This window comes from Manis pentadactyla, chromosome 3, assembly GCF_030020395.1.
Source record: "Manis pentadactyla isolate mManPen7 chromosome 3, mManPen7.hap1, whole genome shotgun sequence".
Taxonomy (NCBI): domain Eukaryota; kingdom Metazoa; phylum Chordata; class Mammalia; order Pholidota; family Manidae; genus Manis; species Manis pentadactyla.
In genome coordinates this window covers 221,913,657-221,926,654 of record NC_080021.1, presented here as the reverse complement: position 1 = coordinate 221,926,654, position 12,998 = coordinate 221,913,657, and positions in this window count along the sequence as shown.

Below are 12,998 nucleotides of genomic sequence, written 5' to 3'. Positions count from 1 at the left end.
ACCCTAACCCTAACCCTAACCCTAACCCTAACCCTAACCCTAACCCTAACCCTAACCCTAACCCTAACCCTAACCCTAACCCTAACCCTAACCCTAACCCTAACCCTAACCCTAACCCTAACCCTAACCCTAACCCTAACCCTAACCCTAACCCTAACCCTAACCCTAACCCTAACCCTAACCCTAACCCTAACCCTAACCCTAACCCTAACCCTAACCCTAACCCTAACCCTAACCCTAACCCTAACCCTAACCCTAACCCTAACCCTAACCCTAACCCTAACCCTAACCCTAACCCTAACCCTAACCCTAACCCTAACCCTAACCCTAACCCTAACCCTAACCCTAACCCTAACCCTAACCCTAACCCTAACCCTAACCCTAACCCTAACCCTAACCCTAACCCTAACCCTAACCCTAACCCTAACCCTAACCCTAACCCTAACCCTAACCCTAACCCTAACCCTAACCCTAACCCTAACCCTAACCCTAACCCTAACCCTAACCCTAACCCTAACCCTAACCCTAACCCTAACCCTAACCCTAACCCTAACCCTAACCCTAACCCTAACCCTAACCCTAACCCTAACCCTAACCCTAACCCTAACCCTAACCCTAACCCTAACCCTAACCCTAACCCTAACCCTAACCCTAACCCTAACCCTAACCCTAACCCTAACCCTAACCCTAACCCTAACCCTAACCCTAACCCTAACCCTAACCCTAACCCTAACCCTAACCCTAACCCTAACCCTAACCCTAACCCTAACCCTAACCCTAACCCTAACCCTAACCCTAACCCTAACCCTAACCCTAACCCTAACCCTAACCCTAACCCTAACCCTAACCCTAACCCTAACCCTAACCCTAACCCTAACCCTAACCCTAACCCTAACCCGTTCCCTAACCCTAACCCGTTCCCTAACCCGTTCCCTAACCCGTTCCCTAACCCTAACCCTAACCCGTTCCCTAACCCTAACCCGTTCCCTAACCCGTTCCCTAACCCGTTCCCTAACCCGTTCCCTAACCCTAACCCGTTCCCTAACCCGTTCCCTAACCCGTTCCCTAACCCTAACCCTAACCCTAACCCTAACCCTAACCCTAACCCTAACCCTAACCCTAACCCTAACCCTAACCCTAACCCTAACCCTAACCCTAACCCTAACCCTAACCCTAACCCTAACCCTAACCCTAACCCTAACCCTAACCCTAACCCTAACCCTAACCCTAACCCTAACCCTAACCCTAACCCGTTCCCTAACCCGTTCCCTAACCCGTTCCCTAACCCGTTCCCTAACCCTAACCCGTTCCCTAACCCGTTCCCTAACCCTAACCCGTTCCCTAACCCGTTCCCTAACCCTAACCCGTTCCCTAACCCTAACCCGTTCCCTAACCCTAACCCTAACCCTAACCCGTTCCCTAACCCTAACCCTAACCCTAACCCTAACCCTAACCCGTTCCCTAACCCTAACCCTAACCCTAACCCTAACCCGTTCCCTAACCCTAACCCGTTCCCTAACCCTAACCCTAACCCGTTCCCTAACCCTAACCCGTTCCCTAACCCTAACCCGTTCCCTAACCCTAACCCGTTCCCTAACCCGTTCCCTAACCCGTTCCCTAACCCTAACCCGTTCCCTAACCCTAACCCGTTCCCTAACCCTAACCCTAACCCTAACCCGTTCCCTAACCCGTTCCCTAACCCTAACCCGTTCCCTAACCCGTTCCCTAACCCGTTCCCTAACCCTAACCCTAACCCTAACCCGTTCCCTAACCCTAACCCTAACCCTAACCCTAACCCTAACCCTAACCCTAACCCGTTCCCTAACCCTAACCCTAACCCTAACCCGTTCCCTAACCCTAACCCTAACCCTAACCCTAACCCTAACCCTAACCCTAACCCTAACCCTAACCCTAACCCTAACCCGTTCCCTAACCCTAACCCTAACCCTAACCCTAACCCTAACCCTAACCCGTTCCCTAACCCTAACCCGTTCCCTAACCCTAACCCTAACCCGTTCCCTAACCCTAACCCTAACCCTAACCCTAACCCTAACCCTAACCCTAACCCTAACCCTAACCCGTTCCCTAACCCTAACCCTAACCCGTTCCCTAACCCTAACCCTAACCCGTTCCCTAACCCTAACCCGTTCCCTAACCCTAACCCGTTCCCTAACCCTAACCCTAACCCGTTCCCTAACCCTAACCCGTTCCCTAACCCGTTCCCTAACCCGTTCCCTAACCCGTTCCCTAACCCGTTCCCTAACCCTAACCCGTTCCCTAACCCTAACCCGTTCCCTAACCCTAACCCGTTCCCTAACCCGTTCCCTAACCCGTTCCCTAACCCGTTCCCTAACCCTAATCGGTTCCCTTCCCTATCCATAGTTCTAAACCCTACTCTTCCTCTTGTCTGGTTTCAATCAAAACCCCTCTGATTGAACCTACTCTTCACTGTGTTCTAATCAGCCATCTCTTAAATATTAGGCCTAAATATCTACATTATAAAATCCCAACGCTCTGAACACTTATATTCCAAATGTAAGCTTCTAAATTAGCTAAGCGACATTACACCAAACAAAAACATTACGCAAACATTTTTCTTGGCACACTTTAGCAATGAACACTCACAAAGGGAATTTTTTAATTATCTACTAAATAATATCAACATTAATAAAATCTTGGGAACAGACTTAAAGTGCAAGTATTATACACTGAAAATTATAAAACAGTGATAATAGGAAAAATAAAGAAGAGCTAAGTAAATGTAAGGTCCTGCCATGGTGATGCCAGACTTAGTATCTCTAAGATGGCAATGGCACAAATGCAACCTACAGACTCAATGTGGTTTCCTCTCAAAATTCCCAAAGCCTATCTGGAAGAAATTCGCCAACTGATACTGTCACATATGCAATTGCAAGAGACCCCAATAAGCACTTGTAAGGAATCTTGAAAAAGAAAATCAAAGCTGGAGGCACGGGCTTCCCAAAATCAAATCTTAGTACAAAGTTAACTGTAAATGAAACACTGTGACACTTTCATAAAGATACACAGTGGACCCTTGGTAGTAGGTGTGTGAACGCCACAGGTCCACTTAAACAGATTTTTCACCTACAAATATATTGGGAAAATGTTAAGTCAACAATTTGAAACATTTCCTTTTCTCTAGCTTACTTTTCTGTAAGAATACAGCACATAATATGTACAATGTATAAAATATTGTTAATCGAGTGTTTATATTATTGGTAAGTCTTCCAGTCAAAATAGGCAATCAGTTTTAGGATAACAAAGTTTTGGCAGTCAAATGTTTTATTTATATTGGGACTCTGCGGAGTGTCAACCCCACTAGCCCCCATGTTGTTCAAGGGTCTATATACAGATCAAAGTACCTGAATGGAAACCCAGAAATGGCCCTAACCACCAATGGCCAGTTGATATCTGACAACGGTGGACAACATTAAATTCCGGAGAAAAAGTGTCTTTCCAGTAAATGGTGCTTGGCAACCAGTTGTCCACATGCAGAAGAATGAAAATGAACCCTAACTCATATCACATACAAAAATTAACTCAAATACATAAGGGCATACGTGTAATATGTAAAACATGGGGATAAATGTTCACGACCTTGGATTTACCTATGGTTTCTCAGATATGAAAGCAAAGTACAAGCAACAAGAGAAATAATAAATTAATTTCCCCCAAATTAAAATCTTTTCTGAGTCAAAAGATACCAAGAAGTGAAAAGTCAGTCACAGAATAGAAGAAAATATCTGCACATTGTACATCTGACAAGAGCATGTTATCCAGAATACACCACGAACTTGTACAGTGCAACAAGACATCTCAATTTCTTAAATGGATGAGAGACTCCAAGACATACAAATGCTCAACAAGCACATGGAAAGGTGTCACATAGAATTCCCTGCGCACACATGGGAATGGCTATAATCATAAAAACTGAAAATCACATGTTTCCAAGGATGCAGAGGAATTGGAGCCCCTAACCTTTGCTTGTGGAAATGTAAAACGTGCAGCCTGTTTATAACCACTTGGCGTTTCCTCATAAAGATAAAATACAATAACCTAATTGTTGTTATACACCCACTCCTAGATAATATCCCAAAGACACGACAATGATGTAAAAACAGAAACTGGCCCACGAGTTCTTGGCAGCATTGTTCACCACAGCAAAAAGTCAGGAACAACTCAAACGCCCATCAAGGGATGAATGGATGGATAAAACCGGATGGATCCATAAACTGCATTTTTCTGCCATATAAAGAAACAAAGGAAAATGGTCCACAGCCTTCTTGAAAACAGTGTGGGGAGTGGGGAGGGCGTCCCCAGAAACTTGAACATACAGTTAATGTATGAGCAGCAATTCCATTTCAGGGCATCTGCCCAAACCACATGAAAGCAGAGACTTGGATATTTGGACACCCATGTTCACAACTGCATGACTCACAATGGTTAAACGGTGGAGAAGACCCACGTGTCCACAGACAAATGGATGAACAAAGTGTGGTCTCCACACAGTGGAGTGAACAAGGGAGTCCTGGCACCTGATACATGGATGGACCCTAAAGCCATTTTGCTCAATGAAATGCACCAGTCACAGAAGGATGAATACTATGTGATCCCACTTATGTGAGATCTGGCAGAGCCCAACTGAGCTAAAGTCTCTGGAACAGCTCCAGAAAAAGGAAATGGGATCAGAATGGAAAGACATTTGCACACAGCTTGGGTAAGTGGAAACAGCTGTGTGGGGTCTGTGCACTGGATTATCATGTGGAGACCCTAATACTTCCCTCATTTAGGGTCAGGTAGTGGCTCCCTATTTGGGGTAGAAGCCAAGAGCATTTTGTGTGAAGTGGCCGGTGTGGTAAAGTGGGACCATGGGGCATTTAGTGTAAAGAGTGTTTGTACAGACACTGCAAGTTTTCTGTGTGCTTGAAATTGCTGGAAAGTAAATTACTTTGCCGAACAACCGTGCACCAGAAAATCAGAGCAGACATCACACCCAGTCACAGAAGCCAAGCCCTCCCCATTCAGTTCACCCGAAGTGGAGCGCTACTCAGCCTGCAGGAGTCACTACAAGGCACGTGGTAAAATTCCCTTGCAGACACTGGGCTTGTGTGTTGGGACAACCTGGAGTGGAACAGTGGGATTTTTTAACTCCAATATCCACACCACTCCACCAAAAACCTGTTACAGCTAAAAACAAAATCAATAATCTTACAGGATACAAAATCAATATACAGAAGTTGTTTGCTTCTGTTCACCAATAACCAACCATCAGAAAGTGAGATTAAGAAAACAATGCCCTTTACAACTGCATCATAAAGAATAAAGTACCTAAGGACAAGCCTAACCAATGAGGCAGGAGGCTTGAGGCCTGAACACTGTGGACACTGCAGACCTAAATGGGAGGAGTTAGGTTATCACAAGTCCCGTCCACTCACAGCAACCTGCAGACACCGTGGGACCCCCCACCGAAATTCCACCACACTTCACACAGAAGCAAATGCCCAACAGGCTAAATGGAACTGCACAGGACCCCATCCCCACAGCCGTCCTGAGAAAGGAGAGCCCGGGCATCGTGCCCTGACCTCCCACTACACTGTGGACCTGTAGCAACCGAGACCCCATGTGGCACCCAAGCAGAAGCAGGTGTGGAAACAGGACACCAGGCGCCCTTCATCCCCCAACCTGCTCGGCATGAAGAACCGGCTCAATGAGGCCCCCAGTGCAGCACGCAGGTGGGGGCTGCCCTCAGGGAGCCAGCCTGGGTCAGCGCCATGCTGTGCCCAGGGTCCTCCCAGGCAGATCCCACCTCAGGGACCCTTCCCAGGAAACTGCCCCATGTACTGGGCACACAGCAAGGGCTGCAGCCCAGGTAAGCAGGCCGCTTAAGCAGCCAAGTCCCCTCCGCCCCCATTCCCATCTCAGAGCCTTGTTAGGAAGGATGCCTGCAGCCTGGAGGGTGTCCTGCAGGTGTGGCAAATCTACCCACTGCACGGGGCCAGAGGTGCACAGCATGGAGACATGGGCTCCCGAGGAAGTGCTGGACGCCACACACCCACCCCGGCCCGGTCTCAGCCCGGGCCCAAACTCACCTTGAGTGCCACCCACCACACCCTGAACTCAGCCACACCCATCTCGGCCCAGACTCCGAAAAGACCCCATTCCCCATCACAGGCCTTCTTCCCCCGGCCCCTGAAGAGGAGCACTCAGCAGGCGATGCACAGAAAGCTTCTCCTTACCTTACCCTACCGCAGCTCCTCAGGAAACCGAGCTGTCACTGTGGACACGGCCTGTGGTGTCACGGAGCCTCAGGGGAGCCAGAGCAATTCCGGCACTGGTCAGAGCTGGGAGAAAAGGCCTGCATCCTGACCGCGCATGCGCCCCACTGGTCCACAAAGAGGGCAGAGGCGCTGCTTGCAGGTCACGGTGAGTGGGGCAGGACCGTGCTCACAGCTCAGGGAAGGTGGTGCCCCCTTGTGGCTAAACTGATGAACCACAAATCTTTGGAAATTCAAGCCGCAATAGGCAGAAATTTCCTGTGTCTTCTGCACTTTGAGAGTGAAAGGAATGAAATGAAGTAGACACAGGCTTTACAACTTACACCAAAATTAACTCAAAACTCCCCATAGGTGTGTTCCTTAGAAGACTAAAAATAGAAATACCAATTGACCCAGGAATTCCACTCTTAGGAATTTACCCAAAGAATATAATTTCTCAGATTCAAAAAGACATATGCACCCCTATATTTGTTGCAGCACTATTTACAATAGCCAAGATATGGAAGCAACCTAAGTGTCCATCAGTAGATGAATGAATAAAGAAGGTGTAGTACATAAACACAATGTGCTGTAGTCCAGCTCCAGCAGGGGGGGAGGTGTGAACCTCAAAAGGATGAGACGGAGTCGGTGCATGGACAGGACACAAAGTCAGATAGAGGTGGTCTCTTGACAAAGTGCTGATGACAGCTTTATTTATACCATTTTGCACAAGGATATGATTATTTTTTACTGTTCTGTTGATTAATTGGTATAGGCAGTTGATTAATAGGTATAGGCAAGCTTTTTTCTTTCTTCTTCTTTCTAATCTATTCATGGTTGGTCAAGTGTTAGGTGACTGTTTTCTGTTCCTTGACCGAATCTTTTACTGGCAACATGTACTCTATTGTGTTTTATGTTTCTATGCTACACCGTTTCTAGGTAGTACATGTGACCACAGGAGCATGCAGTATGTAGCAGTGACTATGGAGTCTATCAGCTCAGGGTGAAATACAGGTCACTCACTACCACAGTTAGCTAGGCAGGTATCATCATCTATATTTTTAATACAATGTGTGCACTTTATCTTCTCATAATATTTATTCTATCATAGGTAGATGCAAGATAAAGATAGAAAGCATGATTTAGAACTGTAAAAAGGCAAGTGTAGATGATCAGGTTTATGCCTATAGACTAGGTATTAATGCAAGCCCGACAAGGGCAACAAAACATCCATGGGTGTAGACAATTTCTCTCAAAACTGGGGGGTGAGGTTCTAAGCCTCACCTCTGTTGGCCCCCATTTTCTCACCTGATGACCCCACTGCGACTGTGCCTGTCTTAGGTTGTTCCTCCCTTGAGGAATCTTACCTGTCTCTGGCTAACCAGCCATCTTTCAGGGCCATACAGGGAGATGTAAAGCTGGTAAGTGTGAGAGAAGCAATGTTCTTTGAAAATGTTAGCTTTTCACTTCTTTGAAGATTTGTGCCCCATGGCTTCTATGCCCAGCACTTGTCTTGAGGTATTTTTATCACTTGGAAGAAATATGGTACTTGGTAATTTCACGTATGAGGCACAAATTCTAGTAAAAGGCTGTAATTAGTAAGAAAGAAGAAAAACTATAGAAGTAGCAGAGGTAAGAAAACATGAGAAGATTGATTAAGTGTCAAACAGGGTTATTCCATTCAGTATTCCCCTATAACTCTATTTCTCTAATTTTCCTATACAACTCTTCATCACTAATTTCACTAGCATCACAGAAAAGAGGGGCATTCCCACTTAGGTGGAGATGGGGTAGTCAATGTTTGACTAGCTACCTGCAGGTTTTGGTATTCTATGCCAAGATTGCCATCTGGCCTCTGTGTGTTCTATTCTTCAGGACCACTGTCCTGAAAAGCTTCTAAGAAGTTTATTTTCTCCTCCTTTCCATGCTTCTAAGCAAAGGTTAGCTTAGCCCTTGGCAACAGTGCAAGCAGACAAAGCCAATAGTATAATGGAGAATAACAAAATCAAGGTGGGTAATAAAGGGAGCCAGCTGTGAAGGCCCATGATTTGTGGGGGGTCTTTCTCCAGCCTGAGCTTTGCTACACAGCTTGAGTAGCACGACTCCTGGCAACAATGGAATACTACTGAGCCGTAAGAAAAACCAAATCCTACCATTTGCAACAACATGGATGGGGCTGGAAGATATTATGCTCAGTGAAATAAGCCAGGTGGAGAAAGACAAATACAAAATGATTTCCCTCATTTGTGGAGTATAACAGCAAAGTAAAACTGAAGGACCAAAACAGAAGCAGACTCACAGACTCCAAGAAGGGACCAGCAGTTAACCAAAGGGGAGGGTGGGGGAGGGCAGGTGAGGAGGGAGGGAGAAGGGGATTGAGGGGTATTATGATTGGCACACATGGTGTGGGGGTCACAGGGAAGACAGTTTAGAACAGAGAAGACAAGTAGTGACTTGTTGGGAGCAAGCCTATGGACTTTTAAGCAATACTAGTTATGTAAGTCTTAAGACAACAGCAATCATTTATGCAGTAAGGCAAAGCTGCTCTCCTAGCCAAATCAATATAGATCTTGCAGTCAGATTGCTAAGCAACGTTTCCTCCTCTGTTCTTTCCACTGGCCTTCTAACCCTGCCAACATCCTGCTTCTCAAGAACACCCACTGCCCCAGGGGAAAACCCACCCTTAAACCCCCCCCAAGGGCCCCCACCCACAAGATGGCAAACTTCCTGCTTCTCTTCCGGGTCCTCGGTTCCCGCTGGCACCACCTGAAGCCCAACCACCTCTCTACATGTTCCCGCCGGTGCCAACTGAAGACCAATCACCTCTTTACATATATTTTCATCACAACCTATATAAATTGAGCCTGAGAAAAATAAAATTTGCCAGCTTGATCAGACATCCTGTCTTGCTGTCCGTTCTTTGTGTCTCTTGCGCCTTCATTCTCTCCTCCAGGTCGTCGACTCCGATTGACTGTCGTGCAGGTCGGGACAACTGGCACCCAACGTGGGGCTCAACAGACCAGAGAGGTGAGAATGTCGCCCCCAGGAGGGTGGGCCCACCCATGAAAGGAGGTGTCTGCAGCTATGAGACCCTCGCCAGAGTCACCATGTTCTGAACCCGGCATGAGACAGACGTGTATACTCAATCGGCGATGCATTTGAGAAGGTAAGTCATGGGGTAAGCATCCTCGCAGGAAGATTTGTTCATAGCCGGACTCAAAGAGTCCCTCAGGACACAAGGAACAAGGGTTAAGAAAAAAAGATTTGAAACGTTTTTTGGTCTTTATTGAAGATGTGTGTCCCTGGTTCCCTTAAGAAGGAACCATTAGTGAAAAGAAATGGCAATGGGTAGGCGATTGCCTTCAAGACTATTACAGAGTTTTTGGTCCAGAAAAAGTACCTGTGTCAGCATTTAGCTATTGGAACCTTATTAATGATATCTTGCGCATTCATCGCAAGTGGCCTGACTTGCAGAAAGTTGTCATTGAGGGAGACAAAACCATGAGATCCCGTTCTCGTCCCCCCTCCGAGGCTTCCCGGCCAGCCTCCCCTTCTCTCAAAGAACATCCTTCAGATTCCGCTGCAAACCCCTCTCAGATATCAGACAGACTCCCACCCTTACCGACTGTCGAGTCTCTTTCCCCGTCACCGACGGACAAAGTTTCCTCCCCTAATAATTCCGCTGACTCCCGTCCTCTCCCTGTTATCCCTCCCCCAAATATTTACCCTAGCCTCATCGACTTAAATCCTGATGAGCCCCTTGATCCCGCTGATGAAGCCACTTTAGAAGAAGAGGCAGCGTGTTATAACAATCCTGACTGGCCACCTAAGGCCACTACCATCGCCCTTGCCTCTGCACCTCACCCACAAGCAGTAACCTTACCACCCTTCATTCTCCCGCCACCTTATCACCTCCTGTTCTTGACCAAATGTTTCCCGCCTTCTCCTCTCTCTCCCATGAGCGTTTACATGCTGCAAATGACCTCTCAGTCCTCAGGCAGATGGTCAAAAATAGAAAATAACAAATCCAACTCCTACAAGCCATTCGTGACCTAGATCAAGAGCTCTCCAAACTAACCCATTTAACCCACACCCCAAATTCTTCCTCTAAAAGTACTCCCCCTCCCTCGAAATCACTTTTTAACAAAACAAAAATATCGCCAAACCCTCTCCTGACTTTTCCTGTCTCCCTACGGAGTGGAGTTTCTATTCCCCGGAGCCCCTCCCCTAGATTATTTGACCCTGATAACCCTGAAGAAGAGGGCACTGATCCTGATATGAGAGAAGAAGGTCCCATGAGTACTACTCTTGATGATAGAGCCCAGAGAGATTCATGGCATGATGATGGAGATGACCATCTAAACAATAGCCCTGAAGACCGAGCAGAAAGAGGCCCGTGTCCTAGTGACAGGCCTCCAGTGATGAGAGACCCAGCCCCCATAAAAAGAACATCCTTTTCACCCCTAGATATCCAAGCTCTAGAGAAGCTCAAGTCAGCTGTTTCCAATTATGGGCCTACTGCCCCATTTACTCTAGCTCTGCTAGAATCTATCACCAATGATTGGCTTACCCCAAATGAATCTCATCAGCTTGCTCACGCAGCCTTGAGCAGGGGAGACTTTGTTCTTTGGAAAGCCGAGCTTGCTGAATTCGCTAAAGAAATCAAAAGTAAAAATCTTAACCGACCCAGTTCCCGAGACTGGACGGCAAAAAGAATTTTAGGTGAAGCTCCTTATAACACTCTAGCAGTCCAAGCACGCTTTCCCACAGGCCTCCTGGCTCAAGTCAGACAAGCTGGCCTTGGAGCTTGGAAAAAGTTACCCCCTAAAGGAGCCTGCCTTACTCTTACTAAGATACGGCAGGAAGCAGACGAGCCTTATAGCTCTTTCGTCAGGTGCCTTATGGAGGCGGCTGAGCGCATGTTCGGAATCCAAGAGCCAGACAACCCTTTTATTAAACAGCTAGCTTTTGAGACAGCTAATCCTGTCTGTCAGGACCTGCTCTGGCATCATCGCAAAGAGTCAGTGTCAGACTTCATGCGCCTTTGCACAGGCACTGGGACTAGTCATGCCATTGGACTGGCTATCAGAGTTGCCTTACAAAGGGCAGGCATTGGCTCAACACAAAAAACTTGCTTTAATTGCAAGCAGCCTGGACATTTTGCCAAAGACTGTCCACAGCCCCGAGTCCCTCAGCCTCCCAATCCCGACCACAATCCACCCCCCTTTAATAATCCTTGCAATACCCCCAGACCAGTTAATCCATTCCCCCCCCTCCACCCCTTGTCCCAGATGTCAAAAAGGATATCACTGGGCCAAAGAATGCTGGTCAAAAACCGATATACAAGGTCTGCCCCTCCCTCTTAAGAACCAGGGAAACCCCTTCAGGGGGCAGCCGCCAGGCCCCCTGCAGAAGATGAACCCCGGGGCAATTGGGTTCATCCCCTTGACAGTAACCCAAAATCAATTTCAGACCTCTGGAGAGCCACAAAAACAGCCCAGGATTGGACCTCTGTTCCACCACCATTACAATATTGACTCCAGAAGAAGGGACAAAGCTTCTACAGATGGGCATCCGAGGGCCCCTCCCTCCCCCCTAACACTTTTGGCTTAATTCTGGATGCGCTTCAGCCTCCCTGAAAGCGCTTCAAATACACCCTGGAGTAATTGATCCAGATTTCAAAGGATAAATTCAGATCCTAGCCTCCACTCTTAAGAGCCCTCTATATATTCCAGCAGAGTATACCCTTGCCCAACTTCTTCTCCTACCCCTTATCCCTTCCTCCAATAAGTGCCTTAAAGAGCACCGTGAAACGAGTGACATAGGCACCACAGATGTCTATTGGACTCAACAAATTACGCGTGCCCGCCCCATGCTAACTCTGTCCTTAAATGGGAAAGCCTTTCAAGGCCTCCTAGACTCAGGAGCAGATGCCACTGTTATTGCCAAAGAGCAGTGGCCCCCTTCCTGACCCCTTACAAACTCCACCACCCACCTAAAGGGAATCGGACAGTCACAAAACCCTCAAGTCAGTTCCCAGTCCCTTCATTGGTCAGATGAAGAAGGGAATTCAGGGACAGTTATTCCTTTTGTAATTCCTAGGCTTCCAGTCAATTTGTGGGGATGAGACATTCTCTCTCAAATGAATATTATTATGTATAGCCCAAACGAGCTAGTGACCAAGCAAATGCTGACACAAGGCTGCTTGCCTGGCCAAGGGTTAGGAAAGAATGCACAAGGTATTAAAACTCCTGTGACCATCGTATCAAATACTCAGAGAAAGGGACTAGGATCCCCTTTCTCCTAGAGGCCACAATCATGCCTGTACCCCAGCAACATGCCGATAAAGTAACATGGAAAACTACCGAGCCTCTCTGGGTTGATAAGTGGCCCCTGAATGCAGAAAAATTACATGCCGCCATGCAGCTTGTGCAGGAGCAACTGGCAGCAGGCCATATTGAGCCTTCCAATTCTCCTTGGAATACCCCCATTTTCGTCATCACAAAAAAATCAGGCAAATGGAGGCTCCTACAAGACCTTCGAGCCATTAATAAAGTTATGGTCCCTATGGGCGCCTTGCAGCCTGGCCTCCTGTCCCCTGCTGCTATACCCATAAACTATTATAAGATTGTTATAGACCTGCAAGATTGCTTCTTTACTATTCCCCTCCACCCAGATGATTGTATCCATTTTGCCTTTAGCCTTCCCCAGATCAACTTTAAC